This window comes from Cygnus olor, chromosome 7, assembly GCF_009769625.2.
Source record: "Cygnus olor isolate bCygOlo1 chromosome 7, bCygOlo1.pri.v2, whole genome shotgun sequence".
Lineage (NCBI taxonomy): Eukaryota > Metazoa > Chordata > Aves > Anseriformes > Anatidae > Cygnus > Cygnus olor.
Window position 1 is genome coordinate 14,411,494 of NC_049175.1, and position 20,453 is coordinate 14,431,946.

Below are 20,453 nucleotides of genomic sequence, written 5' to 3' on the forward strand. Positions count from 1 at the left end.
GTATAAATAAATGAAGACTCCTGGAGTGCTTAAGGAAGTTGCTGTATCTGGTTATGCATGCTGAGATATGGAAGACTGTGAATAGTAATGAAGGAAATGCATTCAAAAGATTTTCTGATAGTAAATGCCAAATTCTGACAGCAGACGCATGCATCTACTTCTGCCTGACATTAATGAGAGTTACAGGCACGCATCTAAGGCCAAAGTTGAGTCTATATTTCTCATCATGTTGGCTGCGTGAGCTTGTCACCATTTATTACGTTAACCCTTTGGCCAGATTATTGCAAAAATACTGCATACTCTTGATACTTGACAGCATGCAGTCTTTGAATCATATCTACAGAGTTAGCTTTTGAACTTGTAGTCTCTTTGATTTATTTGCTGCTGCCTCAGGAGTTTCTGTCTGTTTTAAAATCATGTCTGAGTTATATTACTAGTAGGAGTTATTTCATTGCTTTGCTGTTCTACGACTCCATGTTTCCTTTCACTTCCTGCTTATCTTAATCACCCTTAACTTCACTAACATACAAGTCACCATTTTGACTTCATTTTCATTAAACTTGTGCCTGTGTAATAAAATGAGAAAGAAGTAGAAATTTCCTTTAAGCCAGATTCTAGCCAGAGTCAGCTGTACTTGTGTTGAATGAAACTGCAACTTCATTAAATCAAAACATTAATTTACTTGCTGCCAGCTTAGACATGCTATGAAGAATATATCATCTGCTCCTTTTCAGCCACAGCCTTTGTATGGCTTATTTGCAAATGCATGTGCGATGTTAGAGAGCAAATGAGCATCAGAGAGCTCTTACCAGAAGTTTGAACTGTGTGTGCTATCAACTTGTGCTCCATGATATGGTCACAAGTCAAACATCACCTGGGTTTTGTCTTGGTGTGGAACAACCTGGGTTCTGTAACTGTTTCAAGCACGTAGAGATAAATAGTCAAATAAAGGTAAGAATAAGTATGGGTGAACTCATTCAGCCAGAAGAAAAAGTGAATCATCTCGTAATTGGAGTTGACATTTTTAGTGCAGAAAAAGCAGAAAAAAATAAGCGCCCATGAAATACTTTGTTCTGAGTGGTGCTGAAGTTCAGAGCCCAGTGGATAAGATGTTCTGTATTTCATCCCATTATCTGAATGCTGGAAACAAAGTTCAGCCCCTGTTAGAGTGCTTCTCTGTACCTTACAAAGGAGAAAAGCTTTAGGGTATAGTGACTCTAACTTTGTTTTGAGACATAGAAAAGACCTATTGTTGGACTGCATTATTTCACCAAGGGAAGTTGAGGTTCAAGTACACTGTAACTGTAGAACCAGATGGAATCACGGAGAAGTTTCCATACCACAAGGAAAATTTCAAGGACAAGACATAAGGAAGACTTTCGCCTTCTCTGTGCTGTGCTCCATAGGCTTCATGTACCAGAAAACCAAAACATTACTATCAGTTGAAAACTCTGGATGTTCCCGCACCTCTCCTGTCATGGCTCCACTCATTAGCTGTAGGTTCGTTATACTCATCAATGATTTGAACTTAATATTTTAGCTGTGATATTTTCATAGGTGAGATCGAAGTGAAGCAGTTCTTGAAGGTACTGATGCTAAGCTGGAGGGTGCAGACTTTCTATGTCTCTCAGCTTCCTTGTATGAGGAAAACAGAACCAGATTGACTGCTTATCTTTGTAGCCTTTTTTTTTTGCTTTCTTCCCCCAACAGAACTTCTTGGAAATTGGAGTCTCACAACTCCAAGAAAAAAATGAAAAGACACAGATAGGGAGAGTAAAGGAAAGGGGAACTGGCAACAGTATTTTCCGCGTCAAAGTCATGAAATGTGAATATTGGCCATTTGCTGTTAGGCAGAGCTAGTATCCGAGTGCATTTCTGGGTAACACATATAAGAACAAGCAGGTGAGAAATTACTGAAAGGAAGGAGAAGATGGGTATGGCATTGTATTCGACTAGTCATAATTCAGTTAGGAGGCTGTGGCCTGAGGCCAGAAGGTATATCATCAGGACATACAGTTTTCCTCTAATCCTATGTCCACAGCAAATAAGCAATTTTCTTTTATCTTTGTTATCCCTGCTTTTTCTTGTTTACTTGAAAGGTAGGACTTTGTCAGAGGAAAGTGCCGTGCCTCTGGGAGGACCAGACACGAGGTAACTGAAATTCATAAGAAATAAAGAGAGTCATCTTTCTGCTGTCACCTCTAGATTCTGCTTGGGTTCTGTGGAAGAACTGTTAGTCACTGTTAGAGATTCATGTAGTCAAAATCGTTCACAGGGCAGAAACAGGACAGGTGTAGAGAAGGCTAAGAAGGATATATCGTGTCTTCTGTGCAGGGGTGGAGGAGAAGTTGATACACCGGATTGTCACCCTGGAACGAGATGAGTAAAAGTAAAGATTAAGTTGTTATATAACATCTTGATGAGGGAGAAAAGGTCATTAAAGGCTGTTTTCTCACTGTTCCTTGGAATTAAAGCATCAGGGCATCCTGGTAAAATTATCAGGCAGGCAGTTTAAAACAAAATAAAACATAAGCAATTCAGATCCGTGGGATGTTGCAGAGGCCTAAAATATAAGTATAAAATGAGTAAAACACGTTCATGGAGAATAAGTGCAGGTGAAAGAGTTTTTTGTTTGTTTGTTTGTTTTTGTGGAGAGTATTACAGGTGAATATTAAGCACAGCGGTGAGTACTTCTATGTCTCAATCTTAGGAAATCCCCAAACTGCAGATTACCAGGCAGTGGAAGGGTGCTGCTGCTCAAACTGCTTTCCGTCTAAGCAGACAAATGAAAAGCTGGGGGTAAAAGAGGTATTTAGAGAAGTAAGGTACTCTGGTCATGGCTCTACAGGAAACGAGCTTCGTGTACGTTTGGAGCAATATGGACAAGACTGTAAGGTTTGTTTTCACTTAGGAAACAGAAATGTGCTCAAAAAGAAGGAATTTGTCACTGAAATTGCATGAGGTTTTATTTCTGCAAATTAAATGAGATTAATTTGGGACAGTTTTTCTCGTGAGAAATGACTCAATGAAGCCAATTTTCCTTTCTGTGATGTGTTGCAAGTCCAGATGAGTCCAAATAGCCATTTGGATATTACAGCTGATGTTCTGTAATACAATCAAGTCCTGCTTCTCCAGTGATTATTCTACTTGAGTTTAGGATATAGCCTCTTTGGGTGGTGAGGTTTTAATGATACACAGCTAACTAGGTGTTTGCCACTGGACTGCAGTAGTTAACGGGGCTTTTTTGGAATTCTTGATAGCTCTCCTTTGCTATCTTATTGAAATTAAATACATGAAAATAATTATTAAACAAAAAAGGAAAAGAAAATAGTTTTTAGGAAGGTAGTGTAACCTCTTGAATTCAATCATTTGAGAATGTGAATTGTCCACAGTTGGTGATGAAAAAGTTTTAAATTTCATTTTAAAGATGATATAAACATAATCATTGGGATCACTATAGACACCTCTCATTCCAGTGCAATTGTTTCCTCAATATGATTACTTCTTAATCTTCAGTATGAAAAATTGTCTATTAAGAAAAACACAATTAGGAATCAGTATGATGATTCATAATACTTCTGCTACAGTTTTATGCCTCCCAAAACCCGTGGAGTATTTCTTCGATATTACCAACACAGAGCCGAACTATGTAGGTCAGTTAAAGGTGAACGAACTTCCCTGTGTACAGGAAAGCTGAGTGTTGATTTGCTGTATGTGCAAACTTAGTATAAGACGGCCTGTATGAGATTAGATGGTTTTATATGGCAAATGCCCTCCTTCAGTTTAATATCGGTAATCTTATGAACCTAGCAACTATTAGAATATTATAAAGAATGAAAGAATGTCCTGTTTTACAAGCTATTGGCCATTTGTTAATTGTGTAAGCCTCCGAAGAATTCAAGATGATGGACATGAAATTTCTCAGGAGACAGAAATCTGAAAATGAATTGTAATAGCATAATGACAGTAGCTTAATGGCAAGATTTCTCCTAGCCTTATACCAACTCTTGACTTTGTATCTGTTTTGTTTGCTTGACAATCACTTACATTTCCAGCCATGGGTACCCCATGTATTTTCATCTAGGACAACAGTGAAACTTTTTCCCTCCTTTCGGGGGTGGAGGGAATCTCATTGCTTCTGTTGCCAGTCATGAAAATTCAGTGTCAGACCTCTCCAAAATGTTACCAAATCAAAACAGGGAGTGTTAATTGAGTAAACATAAGAAATTATTTGCATTACTAGTCCAAGCTGATACCTTGCAAAGCCCAGTATGATGAGAACTAAAATTCTCTGTCCTTTTTCTGAACAACCTCTCCTTGCTATGTAGTAAATCTTACTATGCATGGTTAACCTTAACAAACTGTTATAAATTCAGTCTGATCTGGGTAGAAGCTTCTCTTCGCTATTTGTTTGATGCCAATCTGTTTCAGGTACAGCAACTGTATAGATGCAGGGTGTAGGTTAATGCCATTGATCTGACAGAAAGATAAATAACCCGTCAAAAAATCCTCCCCACCACCTTTGATCAGTGATCTGATCTGACATTCAGCTTCTGCCTAGCCATTTGAGCTGATGGAAAGAAGTTTGGGGTATGGAGTGGGAACGTGGTCATCCATTTTATTGCCAGACCACAGTAGTGATGGCAGAATTGTACCTTCATATGTTCGAGTTTGTGAAATTATCAGATAGGAGACGTAAATGTTTGCTACTACTGCATTTATGATGCATTTAATTTCATTAAGCATCAGATGTCTGCAATGTAGACATAAGCATCTGTTCCCTGAGCTCCAGTGTTGCTGGAGAGAACTGTGTATGTCTGTAATGAAACTCAGCTCTTCCTAGGCAAGATACCCAGAATACTTACGTTAATTGATGATAATGGTGTCCAGATGATGAATGCCTAGTGTTTGGTGAGGTGACGCACAGGCCTCATGTCAGAACATTTCAAATATTTTATGTTCTGGCAATAATATTAAATATTTCTATTTGATTTTCAATTTTTGTTCAATGCAAAGAAAAAAAACAGGGTTAAGTGCCTCAGCTTCTTAGAGAGCACAGAGAAAGTAAGATACAAATGAAAGATGTGAACAGTGCAATCAAAGCTAAACACTCCAAAACAGTAATTTTTTATCAAAATGAATAACATTTCTCTGTTTTTGTTGGAAAGAAGGTGCACATTTTTAATGAAAGTTCTTCTAAAACTGTCCATACTGGTGACGTGTTTTTCTCTTTTCAACCTGCTCTAGAGATAGCAAAGATTACATTCTTTTTTTTTCCTTCCTTCTGATGAGATATAAATTAATAAAGTCTAGGCACACTGTCACAGTTTCAGTACAGTTTAGTTAATATATTCAGATTCTCAGTTGCTATTTAATTTTGTGCTTAAGAGTAGGTAGCTTTTGAAAATTCAAATGAAATGGCCCAAAGAGAAGCATATGTTAAGTGTGTGTGTGTGTGTGATATTCTGCAGCTTTGATGTCATAGGTTGGCATGAAATACCCAGTTTACTTAATAGGCTTCTGCATTATGTTGACTTTCTACTAGCAGGAATGTCTTTTCTCCATTTCAGCATTACTGTAGTGGAAAAAGTATTCAGTGACTATAGTCAGTCCACATCTGGACCAGTTTTATTTAGTGTTAAGAGCAAATTATTATTTTCTCTCCCTTCTATGGCAAGAACACATGCACACTGGTCTGAGTATTATAGGAAGTATTGGCAAGGTAACCTTTAAAGGTATATGTCTGGGTATATTTTGTATAAGGCATGCCAAGTTTTCTTTCTAGAAATGCACAACTAAGAGTGAATCAGCTCATATGAAAACATGAGATTCCACAGTTCCCATAATGATATAAAGTACATTTGGACAGTAGTGAAATACTGTATGGCAGACACTGCAGGTTTTTATACATATATTAATTACGCTGTTGATGCCCCCCACTCCCAAGTCGTTTATTACTTTCAAATATTTAAAAGATAATCCTAAGTGTAGTTTAAATAACTGCCTTGTGACTGATGAGAGCTTGCAGTGAGACAGCCAATACAGTGATTTGTATTGATTGGCGTGTATTGTTTAAAGCAAGAGTACTGCAACTAAGAGGGATCTCTGTAGTAGGAAGAATTCTCAAGAGTACATATAAAGTAAAGTATACTCGCTTTGAATGTGGTACATAGCATTTTCCATGCTGGAACTGAAGCATCTGTTGTGTGAATTAATGATTTTGATGTTCTGAACTTTCATAAAACGGTAAACAAAATATTGTATTTGAGGGTTCTGTGTTTAAAAGAACTTTTTTTTTTTTTAATGGAATATCTTGGTTTAATTTCTAAATCAATTGTTTTTTAATGGGTTATATTATCCCTGGTACATGGTTACAGTTAATATGTTGTCAAAGTGTACATTTCAGTAGGAATGTGTATATGCAATAGTGAGAGGTTACCTGAGGATACTGGTTTTGCTGTCCTTCCTCATACTGGGGCAGATTGAGTCTCTTAGTGTAGCCTTTACACTCGTTTTTTCATTTTGTGCTTATCAAAGTGCAACAGTTCTCACCTAGTTCCTTCATTCCCCAAGTGTCCTCCGTGGCAAAGTTTTTCCAGCAGGATTTAGAAACTGATAACAGAGCCTTCTTCAGCATGCTTTGTGGTGTCCCACTCCTTTTAATGTGAAGGTCAGTGCAGAGCACCTTGGTTTTTCTCTTTCAAGCCAAGCCAACAAGCAAACATCTCTAAAAAGAGGAGCCAGGTAGTGGTGTTGGCTTCTTCTCCTTTATCTACCCCAGCTGGTTGAAAAAAAGAAAAGCTGTACACTGCAGACTTCTGGTCCTGCAGCTCTGTGAGTATTTTGTGGTGGGGTGGTTTTCTGTTAATCTGCTCTGCCAGCCAAAATAACCCTGGAATGATTTATTTTGTTCTGGTGTTTGCTAATATTTTCCAGAAGCAAAGGTCTGTTCCCTGAGGCTCCCTGTGGCCTAGAGGGCCAATATGTCTTTTCAGAAGACAAAATACAAACTCTTTCGCTGAAAGAAAACCAAAAGCATTAAAATAGACTCTTTTAATTGTTCTTTTTCGTGTGCTTTGTTTGAGGTGCTGTCCTTCCAGTTCCATTCACCACATCGCATCCTTACCTTCTCTTTAAGGCACTTTTGCACAGCAGGCAGCCATGTGAACATTTCTCACATCACTAGGTTGTTTCATTATCATGTTCTGAATGTGCTTTTTAGTTGTGTGGGGAAGAAAAAAATGAACGTTATCCTTGGCTTCCAGCTTAAAGCTGGCAAAACATGAGTTTCAGTTCTTCCTCACGAGCCTAATACAACAAGCTTAACAGGTGACGCAGCAACTGCTTTGTATGCATAAGCCTAGAGGGTCTTGTTCACTGCAGCTGAAATTTCTGGTGAACAGATCTCTACAACATGAATTATAATGTCACAGCAGCTTTACATTGAATGGTTTAATTTCATGCCAGCTTTAGATAGGATTTTTGCTTTTGTTTTCTTCTTGTGGTTATTCAATAGCAGCTTGTTAAAAGTCAGCCGTCAGGTATGTGCCTGTTGCGACGCAGAAGCAGAAGGCAATCCAGTAATGCTGTGACGATGAGAAGGTTATCTTAATCTAAATGATATAATAAATAGCACAGTATTTGATGGGGATTCAAGCTATCTTTTTATATTCATATCCTGCCAACTAGTGCTCTTTGCTTTGATGGGAATTTATACATGAGAAGAAACTTGGAACCAGGAAATAGTATTTAACTATTCATGGGAATCCTTTCCAGAATTGTACTTGCTGAGGTGAAAAGGTTGTCACTGTTTCCTGTCCTTCGTCAATGGTAATATCTTGCAAGAGAAGTCAACATGGAAGAGTCCATCAAACAAAAGCAGTTTAACTGATGCTTTGATAATGTCTTGTAAGAATGCATGTTCTCTTCATCCCCTCAGTCTTCACTGTGTGGTTATAATTTTCAGGAATGTTTAATTAAAAGTAAAACTTTCTTTGCAGAAAGTCTACACATTTACCAAAACATTTCAGATTTTACTACCAGGTGTGTGAATAAGTGAGTATTTATATATGTGATTTGTCCACAAAAGAATCCTCCACATCTTTGTTATTCATGGAGAGTGTAACCTTATTTCTTTTCTGAAGATGGGCACAAAAAAAATTAGCTCCTTTCCTTGAATATTCCTACAGACACCTTAGAGAGATAGGAGTCTGTATCTTTCGGCTTAGTAATGTCCTGTAATCATTCTAGTACTGTAGAGACCGTAGGGCGCAAAACCATCACTAATCAGCAGGTCAGCCACATCTTCAAATCCAATTTTAGATTCCGAATCTCTGTGTGGATTATTAGAGCAGGGCAATGCAGGGGGCTTACTTCAGGCTCACTTCTTTTGCCCTGCGTTGACACAGCACAACTCCTGCAGAGAATTAGCTGGTCAGTTCAGGAGTGTTCTGCAATCTTGTTGTAAAGTGAATTAAGCTTTCTTTTGCTATGAATTAGCATGGAACAAAGCATACGTGAATGCTTCTCAGATCCTCTGTAACTTGGCTGCCCTCCAGCAGCTGGCCCCTTGTGTTGTGACTTGCATAGTAGCTGTCCATGCCTGTGTTGACAGAAGTCATTTTTTGCAGAAAGTAGGAAGGGCAGCTGCACCCATATGCACTCCTGGCACTCCACGGTTCCCCCTGCAGCTGTTTGATACCTGTGCTTTGTGCGCCCACCTGGTGACTCAGTCTGGAGTTACTCAGTACCTAGAGGAAGGAGAAAATGTGGGTATGATCACACAACAGTCTGGTGTTTATGTATGTATCAGCAAAAGCAGGGTGATCAGAAAAAATAAGGAAAGAAATAGGGCTTGCCCTGACCCACCATTTTGAACCATTGTAGGGAAGAAAAGTTTGTCCTTAAGATCTCTTCCTTTCCATCTTAAAGTCTGAGTAAATCCTAAAACAAGGAGAGCATCAGGAGTTCAGGCAGGCCAGTAATTCCTTGTGTAGTGTGCACTTCCACAGCACTAACTCGATGCAAGTTCGGCGGCAAGGAGGGATTGAGCCACCTCTTCTGCCAGCTGAGGGAGAGGGGCTGAGGGGCTGCCCTAAGGAGGGTATGTGGGGCTGGAGAGAGAGGCCCGAGGGATGGAGGCTGCGAAGAGGGGAGTAGTTGAAGCTGGCTCTGTGCTTGGCTTCCAAAGTGAGAAGTAGTTGCCTACCCTGCGACTGCCTAATCCCCAGGGAGCCTGGCACGCATTTGTGTGCGAGCTGCTGGAAGCAGACTGGCTAGTGAGGGCAGGTTAATGAAGGGAGAGAGCTCAAGAGCCAAGAGGGCCCTAGGCCTGCCATAGCGTCCTTCAAATCCTTCAGGCCTGGTCACCCTGGAACTCCCTGTGGACATCAGCAGTTCCTATTTGTTTGTTACTGTGCCAACAGAAAATAATTTGAAATTGCCTGTGGTATAACAAGCTCTGGGAAATTACCTAAAACAAAATCCAGTGGTTATTAACCTATTGGGCAGCCCTTCCAAGGCATTCCAGAGATCAGACCCGATCTGCTTTTTACTCTGCCTGGAAGTTTGGAGGGCCAGGACATTCCAAAGAGGCTTTCCCAAGTCTTGTATTGATGGTTGTGGTTGATAGGAAATGCATTTGTAAAGCTTTCCTGCGTGCTTGTGTTGAAGGCGTGGACCGTGTACTTTACCTAGTATGAGTTACCATTTGGGAAATGGGTGCTTTAGAGTTTATCTGGTGTTTACTCCTGGCAACTTTCATCACGTGAGAAATAGTGTGTTGGATTGGGTTTGTTTCTCTCCCACGTTAAGAGCACTAGTATTTTCACTCAGATTAGCTTTAACTGGATCGAGTAGTGAACAGTGGGGTTGCTCATTAGCAGTATACTGGGGGAGATTTAGTAAGTTGTGTGATTCTGTGATTAAATTATTGTCCATGACTGAATTTCTTCTTCTTAAATGTTTCAGTTTATTTATATAACCTTTGTTGTAATTTTAATGTCTTTGGAAGCAGTCCCTTCAAATACCTGCTACCTTTTCTACTCTACATCACAATTTTGAGGTTAAAAGTCCGTTAACTGGTGTAAGATAGTAAGTACAGACAATGGGGATCATAAATAATTACTTTTATGTTCTTTCTTTCATAATATGTCCCTGCACATTCATTTGATTTCTGAATTTTCAGTGTAAGTCAAGTCAGCAGACACCCAAGTGCTGCTGTTTGTATTTTGCATTTAATCTGATAATAGCGCACTTTAGGCATTAAGAAATTGAAATGATCTTCTTTCGCCGCATTTGAAGCTAAACTAAAACACACCAAGCCTTAAGCTAAGGATATGTGGGAAGTTGACCTTTAAAGCTCAAACTGCAGTGAAACCCCATTTCTAAATAGGTCTTAGAGTAGATGGGAAGAGATCACAGAACTCCAGTTGACACCAATAATTTTCCTTCACCTTCTGCACAGCAGAGGACTTTTTCCCTGCCCAAGGACCTCACATTTTCTTTTGAAGTGATGCAATCTGTGTTTGCAGTTTTCCTTCCTCCATGCATTGAGGGTCAGACCAGGAAGAACAGCGAGCGTGATCTGTCAGGCACATGCCTAAAGTTGAGTTGAGTGGCTGAGTGCTCTGACTAAGGTCTGGGAACAGGGGAGCTTCTCTGGTGGGTAGTTGTAGCATTTTCAGAAATATTCTTCAAGCTTTCTTATTTATTTATTTATATTTATATTTTCAAGCAAGGCTTATATCCAAAATAGCCTCATTCCTGCAGGTAGCTTTAGTTTCAGCAGATGAGTACTTCAATGAAAAAATGTTTAATTGAAGTTTTCTTCTGAACCTTCAGTGTACTTGCATCTCAGCTGGCGAGATTAATGGTCGATGAGAAAGTCCTGTAGAGGTAGAACTGCTGGGAAAAGCCTGGTTTCAGTTAGGAAATCCGATGCCAAGGGCTGGCTATACCAGAAGGTGAAAGGTCCGTCTTTGGATATGTGAGTATCCAATATTAGAAGTCCTTTGCAGCAGGTTTGCTGCCTCTTCACTGAGGCTGACGTGTCTGTGTTTTAGCAGAGAAAGCATCAGCTGGGATGCAGAGCTTCACTGACCACGGAGGTGGCATCACTGTACTGTACTCCTGTCAAATAAACGTCACCGAGAAAACCACTGACCCAGACGGAGTAGTCTGAATAGGACGTTCAATGCTGTTAACAATATTCCAAAGAGCTTTGCTCTTTCAGCTCCTGCAAAATGCTAGGGGTAATTTGATGGACATTTGGAAGCTTATAGCTAAAACTTATTTGAGAGTTGAAATTTGGGCCACTTTTCTTCCCCATGCTGGAGAGCATCTACTATCAGGCTGGTCGGATTTAGGAATTACAAGGTTTGGACTACAGTGTGAAAAATAAGGTGAATTTGCAGGAATGTAATTCATTTGCATCTTCTGCTTATCTTCCTTTTTCTTGAGTTAAAAGCCTGTCAGAAGCAGGCAGTGTTGTCCAGTTACTGACAGTTGTTGCAAGAGGTAAGGAATGAGAGTCATTGAGGGCTGTTGAATACTATACGGCAGTGTTTATTAAGGTATACAGGGAACTAGCTATATAAATCCCATTAATTTAAAATCTGAGATACGCTGGTGATCTTCAGTCTGCTAACTCATCCTTCTGGATTTTTTCAGACATTGCCATCAGGAAATTATTTAGCACAGGTGTTTGTGTAATAGTCCTCTGCTTAAACAACACATAACAGCTACCCGGAGTGCTGAGATTAAAGAAGGCATGTTAGGATAAATTTGTCAGGTAGCTGTTTGTCCAAAGGTGAGAAAATGAAACAAATGAAACATGAATTTCTCAAATTCAAGCAAGTATTTCATTTAAACTAATGAATGGTACCTTGGGATTTAGTGAGCCCAGCTTTTCCAAGATTCCCAAACTGAGCCGTGTTGATTGTCATATATTTCATGTTACTTTGATTTATTTAATTTTAATTCTGAATCCTTTGCAGGCTAGATAGATCAAAGTGAAGAGAATATTCCTGGGTATATTTTGTTGGCAGAAACACAGATGGGAGAACCTCAAATTCCACAATATCTTGTGTCTTTATCCAGGGGGTCAGTGAGCCTCATTATTCAACGTGTAGTTGACAGGTTTTGTCTTGAAGATGATGCAAAGAACAAAGATCAATAAATGGCTGACTTACCTAAGTGGGATGCCCAGGCAATGTGACTGTAGGTGTTCAGTGATGTTTTCAGAAACATCATTAAGTTTTTGTAAGGATTTTCATATTGCAGAGATGACAAAGTTGCAGGCAAAGATCCTGCCTGCCCCCCATGCATGTGCGTGGTCATTTCTCCAACTATTGAAAGTTTCTGTAAGCATAGAAATGCTGTATTAAAGATTGTTTTAAATTAATACCTTCTGAATCATGTGAAAGGAGAGGGAGTGATCAGTGACAACGTACCTGCTATGCCATAAGTGATTTTGTAGCTCACCATCATCTCCCACCTCAGTTTGTTGTGTTCCTGGCAGAAGGTTGCTTATCTAATTCTTCTAGGGTCAAAAACAGTTTCCTATCTCTGATTACTCTTGTCAGGCTTTTCTGTGTTTTACCACATCCCTCAAGGTAAGAGGAACAGAAACATATGTAGAGACTTCATGATTTCATTTTAGTCCTTCCTTTCTTTCCTAGTGGTTCTAAAAATTAAATCACTGTTTTTGACTCATATGGAATATAGGCGTGACTGCTTCCTAAAGATCTCAGTTATAAACTTCAGAGCTAATTTCTGTTGCTTTGAGGAATTTATTTTCAAAATAAATTTCTAAGCTGTCTTGTTAAAGTGTTTTACTTTTTAGTTTTGCTTTTAAACATGTAAACAGAATGGAACATGAGATGCTGCTGCATCGTTTTGTGCATGTAGATGGTACCTGCAGATATCAGTAGGGATTTTCAGGAATAGTTTAGGAGAGACCGTTTGCAAGAACACCTTAGAGCAAAGTTTTTTCGATCTTTCAAACCAACATATCACAAATGGGAATAAGAACACAGAAATCTATTATAGAAATGTGTGCAATTTTGATGTGCTGTCATTTTAAAGTAAAACATTATTGTTTGTTTCAAAAACAAAAAAACAAACAAACAAACAAAAAACACCCAAAACCTACCGGCTTATTCTCTGAGATCCATTAATATCTGTATTTTCTGTCATGTTAGAAATATGATCATTTAGCTTCCACTATGTTATTGAACATTTCTGGACATATTTCTTTTTCTGAATTGATACCATTCTTTATTTATCTCTCCGCATTCAATCTAAGCATGTATTTTATAAATCTTGCATTTACAAATATTAGTATTCAATAATTTTTATCCTGTTTTTTAATTTTTTTTGAATTATGCAAAACATTTTAATTGCATATCAGTTTATTTCTAATATAATCTAGTTTTTATTTTCTACTTTATTACCTGTATTTCTATTAATTACCTTTTTTCTTACTTTCTTTTTGATTTCAAATGTTGCTTTAAGTTGTAGTAATCTGATAAATGGTGCTGTAGTCAGTAACATGCATATGTGCCATCCTACACAAAGCTAACCAGTAAGATCCCACTGCAGTAACAGGTTGCCTCCTTGCTCCCTTGATCTGTAAAGGGTCTACTGGTTCTATACTGGTTCTACTCACTACTCCAAATTTGTAAGGGAAACTTCAGGATCTCATCAAAGTCAGGGGGCTGGAAGAAGGAAGAACAAAACAAAAACCAGGTGGAGTTAAATGCTGAAGGAAATGAATGCTGATTTCTGGCAACAAAATGTCAGCAAACAGATTTCTATAAATTATTTCCAAAAGGCGAGCTGAGCAAAATAAAACTGCTTGGTAGCAGACCATGGTACAGACAACCTAGAGGTAATTGGATACAGTTCCTGTTAGGAAATGTAAATTGGGTTTTGCTATATGAAATAATCTAGCCAGTGATCTTTTGTGTGTTTTTTTTTTCCTTTGCTTTGCTAACAATAGAGCTGGACCAGTGGGAACTCAGCAAAAGAACAGAACAGCAGAGAACAGCATTGCCGACAGCTTAAAATCTGTTCAAGAGAAGTAATGTCCAAATAAAAACAATAAAAAACTTTCTATTGCTTAGTTCCACCAGCGATAATTAGCAGCACTGGGTAATAAAGTTTTGGAAAGCCAATGTTAGCCAATAGCCAACACTTGACAGATGGCAGCATGTATGGGGAATATGACAATAGCTGCTCTGCCTTTCTGTAGGGTGGAAGTCAATGAAGATGAGGTGTATGGTGAGCAAGTACATCGATTATTTGCTACTTACTCTTGTAGGATCTTGGGACTATTTGATCTCTGAGGAGAAAAGCATTGACAAATGGAGGTTGTCTGGAGAGTTGCAATTTTCTTGTTTAAAGCTTACCTCAATAAACATACATTTGGACAGCAGTGAAGTTTAACATTAGGTTTCCTACGGAATGGATTTTCTAGCCCCAACGTGTGCTGGCATTCTGTGGGTAGGTACATGCAGCAGGGCTTGAGGCTTTTTGTGTGTCTGTGTACAGCAAAACTGTAAGAAAATAAAAGCAGGCTAAAATTTCTGTTAGTTGCACTTTATAATTGACACGTGTTTTTCAGAATCAATGTGTTTTGAAAAAATCTCACTACTTTCCAGACATAACTTCTGGTAATCTATTTTTGTAAGAACACGTATTTCAGATGTTCCTCCAAACAGTGTGCCGGCATGCTGATTAACTAAGCTCATAAAAATCAAAGCCACCAGCATTTCGGTGTAACAGCAAAATTTCTGTCCAAAGATAGGTCTGTCTGTTTGTAATGGGGTGAAGTATTGTACCAGTTGCTTGGTTATGTAAAATTGTGTTTGTGCACTGTATCTGTTCACTTCATGAAAGTAAGTTGCAGAGAAGTGGGTAGATTTTTCTTGACATGTACAGACCCCATAGCACGAGCTTTGCCCAAGTACAAGGCATGTCTGGCTACACTGTGCCCCTCATTAATCTTTCTCAGTGGTATAGTTGCCTCCTTTTTGTTGTTTTGCCACTTCTCCAGCCTTTTAAACTCTGAGATAGGGGTTGTTTCTGTATTTAGAAAGAAGAGCATAAGGTGCTGTTGTGACTCATACTATAGTTTAAAATAAATGATTTTTTTTTTTGGAATGCACAGTGGCAGATATCAGTCACTGTAGTCCAGGATCTTCTCTGTGACAGTAAGAAAGTGTCAGTTTTTTTTTAAAATATAATATGAATAAAATAATATTGGCCTTTTTTGATCACATGAACAAATCCACATTCAATTATGCAGCAATGCAAATTTGAATGAAATTTTTGTAGCCTTAATGCCTTGTTGATCTGTTGCTGTATATCCTTTGTCATTGTTTTTATTTAGAATATCACAATAAGGAAACATCTCAATGCTTTAAAACTGTGCTGTGTTTTATACCCACTTATAACTTGTGGTAAAATGAATCATGAACTCTGTAGTGTTTTTTTTTTTATCAGCTGCAAGCGGTGTTACATCTTAATCTCATCAGTTGCAGCACTGCTTTTGTTTGAAGGCTAGGGAACGCCTAATCAACTTTGCTAACTCACTGTTTAAATTAAAAATTTCAAAATGAAACAAGTGCACTCATGTGGAAGGCTTCTAAATATCTTCGGCATTTTGGTTACCCTTCTGTGGACCTCTGCTATTCCTGTTACCTACCTTTCTGCTCAGATGGTGTCGGAAAGTGCTGGTCTGGATAGGTTGTCAGCTTCTGTAATAGCATAATATTTTCAGTGACACCTGCAGAGAACTCCATTTCTTTCCTAGCTATATATTTTTTTTTCCATTTGAAATGTCCTCTAGAGATGGTACCTTAAGATTATTTTTCCTTCTGTTTACCTCCAGGGAACACGAAAAACCAGGTGAGCCTCCTGGTTAGATTTCAAGGCCTCCGCAGCAGTGCAGGGGATGTCAGCTGGTAGGAAGGACAGGTTGTTGGAGTGCAGGCTGTCGTGGCCCTGCAGCCACGGGGTTGGCAGCAAAGACCTTCTGCAGGCCATCAGCAGGTCCCTGCCATTCATAGAGACCCCCAGGCGAGAGCTGGGCATCCAGGGGGAAATGTGCCCATCGCCGTGTGTCTTGGGATGCAGCACTGGGGATCAGGCGGGCATGGAGCATGTTCAGCATTCGAAATCTGGATCTGCCTACTCAGCAGCACTGTAAATGACACACTCCTGACAGCTTTGGTTTATAAATATCTGATATATATGGACACAGGTTACCTTTATAGATAACCACAACAGTGAAAGATGCATTGGTACAAGCTAGCAGCTAAACACCTGGGAATATTTGGTGTACACTGCTTGGTGCGTTGTATCGAAAGCTGCAGCAGCGTTCTTCTCTATGTGTTTAGTCTCCCAGCTCTTGTTTTTCTCCAAAGACAGATCATAAAACTGGTGGCAGCTGCTCACATTACTCCGTGTTCCATGTAACAGGGAATGATATGAGTGAGAAGACTTCCGTCTTGAGGCAGTGGGGACTTTTCCAACAAAGTTGAAGTGTAAGGGTTGCCCAGCATTTCTGAGGGCTTCTGATAGCTCTGTGGTCCTGAAAGCAGGATGTTGATGTGGAAAGAGAGTGGCAGGAACTACATGGACTCGTATGGATTTATGTACATGCCGCAATTGTTTTGGCTGGATATGTGATCATAGATGTCACTGCAGTTATCAGTGAAAGCAAAGCAGTGACACTGCTCCTGGGGATGGAGATTGGCCATTTGAGTAGTCTTAGAAGAACTCTGAGCAAACTGGTTGCTATGCAGGGGAGCAACAATCTCAGAACAAGAGTGGCTTTTTGCTTTCCCAGTAGTGCCCATCCTCATGCTGAATGTCTTCAGGTCATCAGGGAAAAGGAATGTTTTGATGAGGCTGTGGATGGGCTGCAAGTAAGATTGATGTAGAAGGTGCCACATCTACCCCCAATTTCTCTTTGGTTCTCCTTGGTAGTGTCCTTCTACCCAAAGTGCCAGCATGCATACACTACGCAGTAACTGTGGGAGTGTCTTGCTTGTATTTCCAGACATAGGAGCTTTAGGTGGCAGCATAGAAGGCCAGTGACAAAGTTTTTCTTTTGTTGCTGAGTCAGCCCAGAGGTCCCTCAGAGCAAAATTATATACGTCTGCTGAATGAGATCTTACGGTGCAAATACAGTAACAGCATTACAGCTTTCAAGTCTTTCTCATTGAAAGCCTGAACTCTGTATATCCATGGGGCAGATCATGTTGCTTTCGCACTTGCAAGCTTTCGGGACCCATTCAAAAATCTGCTTGAAACAGGGCCAGGACGACATTGTCTCTACCTCTTCTCAAAGGGAAGGAGGGAAGGGCTGAAGTGGCATAAAGGCACTGTGAGAAACAAAATTAGGACCGGCAGACCGTTTAAGTGGGGGTTCATTTATGCAGCTCTCCACGATAAAGCGTCAGCCCCAGTGTTCACTGAGAGCTGAAGCTTGTCTTTTTGAGCAGCAGCCCCTGCAGAGGTTATAGGCTTCTCAGCTGTGAGCGCTCATCGTGCTCTGAGATGCACCTCCTTTTTTCAAAAGCCACGTCTGGAGCACCAGCCCCATAGCTGAGTAATTGCAAATAAATGTCATGAAGGCTGCAGTGGTTGCAGAGCAATGGCTTTTTGCTCCTTACAGCCTTTGTGTGTGGTATCATTGGAGGACAGGAGCTTTAGCAGCATCGTCAGGAACCCATCCTGTCAGCCCTTCTGGTCTGTTTGGGTCCCAGCTGAAATCTGAGAGAATCAGTGTAGCCTGACAACAGGGGATTTTTTTTTTTCTGGTCTTGAAATCGAGGTCCTAATGTGTCCCTTAACAACAGATGTAGACTCACATAATTTAAAATGGGGAATTAGTAGCTGTGTATCCTCTGCCAATCCATTTCAGTTCGTTATTATATGTAGAGAGATTTCATCCTGCTCACTACCACAGTAATGTAAAAAGTGGCGTCTCAGGAAGCAGTATTTTTCCCAGTATTTTTTTATGAACTCTTTGTTCAAATGAATTGCAGTTACAGGCAACACTTAGCAAATAAACAGAAGCACTGAGCTCAAACAAGGAGCATCACCTTATTCCAGGCCTCTGACACAGCCACTCAGTGAGCACAGGGCTTTGTTTCTGTGCGTCAGCACTGACCAGCTCACTTGATTTAGGGTGTGTTTCACAAAATTAGACTGTTTATAACATTATAAATTAGACTGTAATGCACAATACATTGTTTTGCTTACCATGATCTTGATAGTGAGAAGTACGAACAACGCAACTTATTAGACTTGGGTAGGCTCAGGGGGTGTCTTGTGCACATTTTGCTCGTGGTGTTTGAGATGGCTGAGTACAAAAGAAGTGATCGTTCCTTTCTAAATGATAGATGCATGGATGAAAGTCAAGAGTTGTCTGTTGCTACCTCAGGGAGCGGAAATGTTAAAAGACCAAATTCCGTTTCATTATTGCTTGTGCTCCTTCACTGATGTTAATATCAAAGCAAGAGGGAGAGAGTCAGGCCTTGGTGCACTAACAAGGGAAAGCAATGCATCTTTAAAAGGAGGAAAAGAACTGGAACTATTGTTTAAAGGTTGGGTTTGACTCCGAATCGGTCTGTGGAGTTGATCCTCAGGATGCCTGTCTTTTTCCTTTTCCCACTTGGGGCAGGCAAGGTTCGTGTCTGTTGTGCCGTGTATTCAGCTGGTACTTATGGCATTCAGGTTCCTTCATTCAGTGGGGAAAAATGAAGAGGTGAGCAGGAAGGAGAGACAGTAAGAAAACGTATTTTCAGTCCTCCTGAAGCACCAGATTAAAAGAGAAAGTTATACGTAGGAATTACTTCTGTCATGTTCTAGAAATACTGGTACTTCCAGGAAAGGAGGTAATGTTCAACATTGCACTATTAATACCCTACGGATTAGATTGCAAGTAGAAGAGAACTGCTCTGTCACTGTAGATAAAACAAACATTTCAAAATAAGAGCAATACAGATATTCAGAGAGAAATTTTTAAAGTCAGGTCCACCATTTACCACAGAGAAGCATCTCTTTTCTTAAACGACTGTGCTTATTTTGAAACAATTGCCCATAAGCATTACCATCACTATAGCTGTGCTGTCTTTATAATGTTGATTTTTTCCCAGCATGTTTTGGTAGCTCAGCCTCTTAATTTAATAGACTCAAAAAGCTCTTTCCCTGAAGTAGACATTGTGTTTACTGCAGTCTTTTAATGCTTCAGATTGTATTAGCTGTTCCTGTTCCATCCCCTATGCTCCCCATCCTTTCCTTCCCAGCTTGCTTCATTTTACTCTGTAGGAAATCAAGTATGTTTTGTTGTTGTTGTTGTTGTGATCGGGCCCATTCAGGGGTTCTTAAGACATGTTAAAATAAGTTTTAAGTTGCGTCAAATAGAAAGTTCATGTAAAAATTTTCAGCTTGAGTGCATTTTGCTAGCGCTTTTCTGTCTTTCTAAAATGGTTTATATCCATTAAATTTATGAGAGGTTTAAAGCTTAAAATGTCTTAATATAAGCTAGAGATGTGAGAGCTTAGAGAAAATCCTCTCCAAGTTTATGAGCACACAAAGAAGTTAATTAAAGACGAGCAAGAAAATGCAAATGCTAGGAAAAAAAAAAAGGCACATTAGGAAAGAAAACAAATTCAGAATCAGGCTGTAACTGTAAGTCTCCCTGAATGAAGTTGGGACGGATCCAAGTAGAGGCTTTTACCTTACACTTCTAAGTGAATATTTGTTAATTTTATGATTAAAGAAATAACATGCCATTGTGGCGTATCACCACCCTTCTTTGCCTTAATTACCCCTTTAATTTTAGCCTTGCTCAAAAGATTTTGATGCACATCCAGTACACGATGCTGCAAATGGCAGTGGAAAAGTGAAAAGGCACAGAGATTTTGATCAAGCGGAAGTATTCAAGCAGACCTACTGTGGTATTGCTTTATTTCTGTATACTTGCGGCAGTTGTCTCCTTGTGCAGATAGTACTATTTCACTCTTGATGACCTCAGAAAAGGAGGTACTCTTATTTTTTAGAAAAGATGGGTGCAAGTATATAAAGCTGTATGTGGTATATTCCCAGTGAGATGCACCCAATTCTCTCTGTATTTATGTAATATAATGTAATTTGTATATGAACAAACCTGGAAGTTGTAACAGAAAATGTAAATACTCATTTGTAATGTTTCTGTTTAATCACTTCAGTGAAGTTGTTATTGCTAATTAAGCATTTCTAGTGGAATAAGGAGTCGTACGAGTCCAGTCAGCATGCCAAATTGGAGCCTAAGCAGTTTGTGGAGTCTGGTTGCTCAACTGAGTACGGAGGATGAAGTTTACGACATTCCCATGGGCTGTGAGCTGTGTTGATCATGGGTGCTGGAACAGCAACTTCTTAAACTCATCACAGAAAAT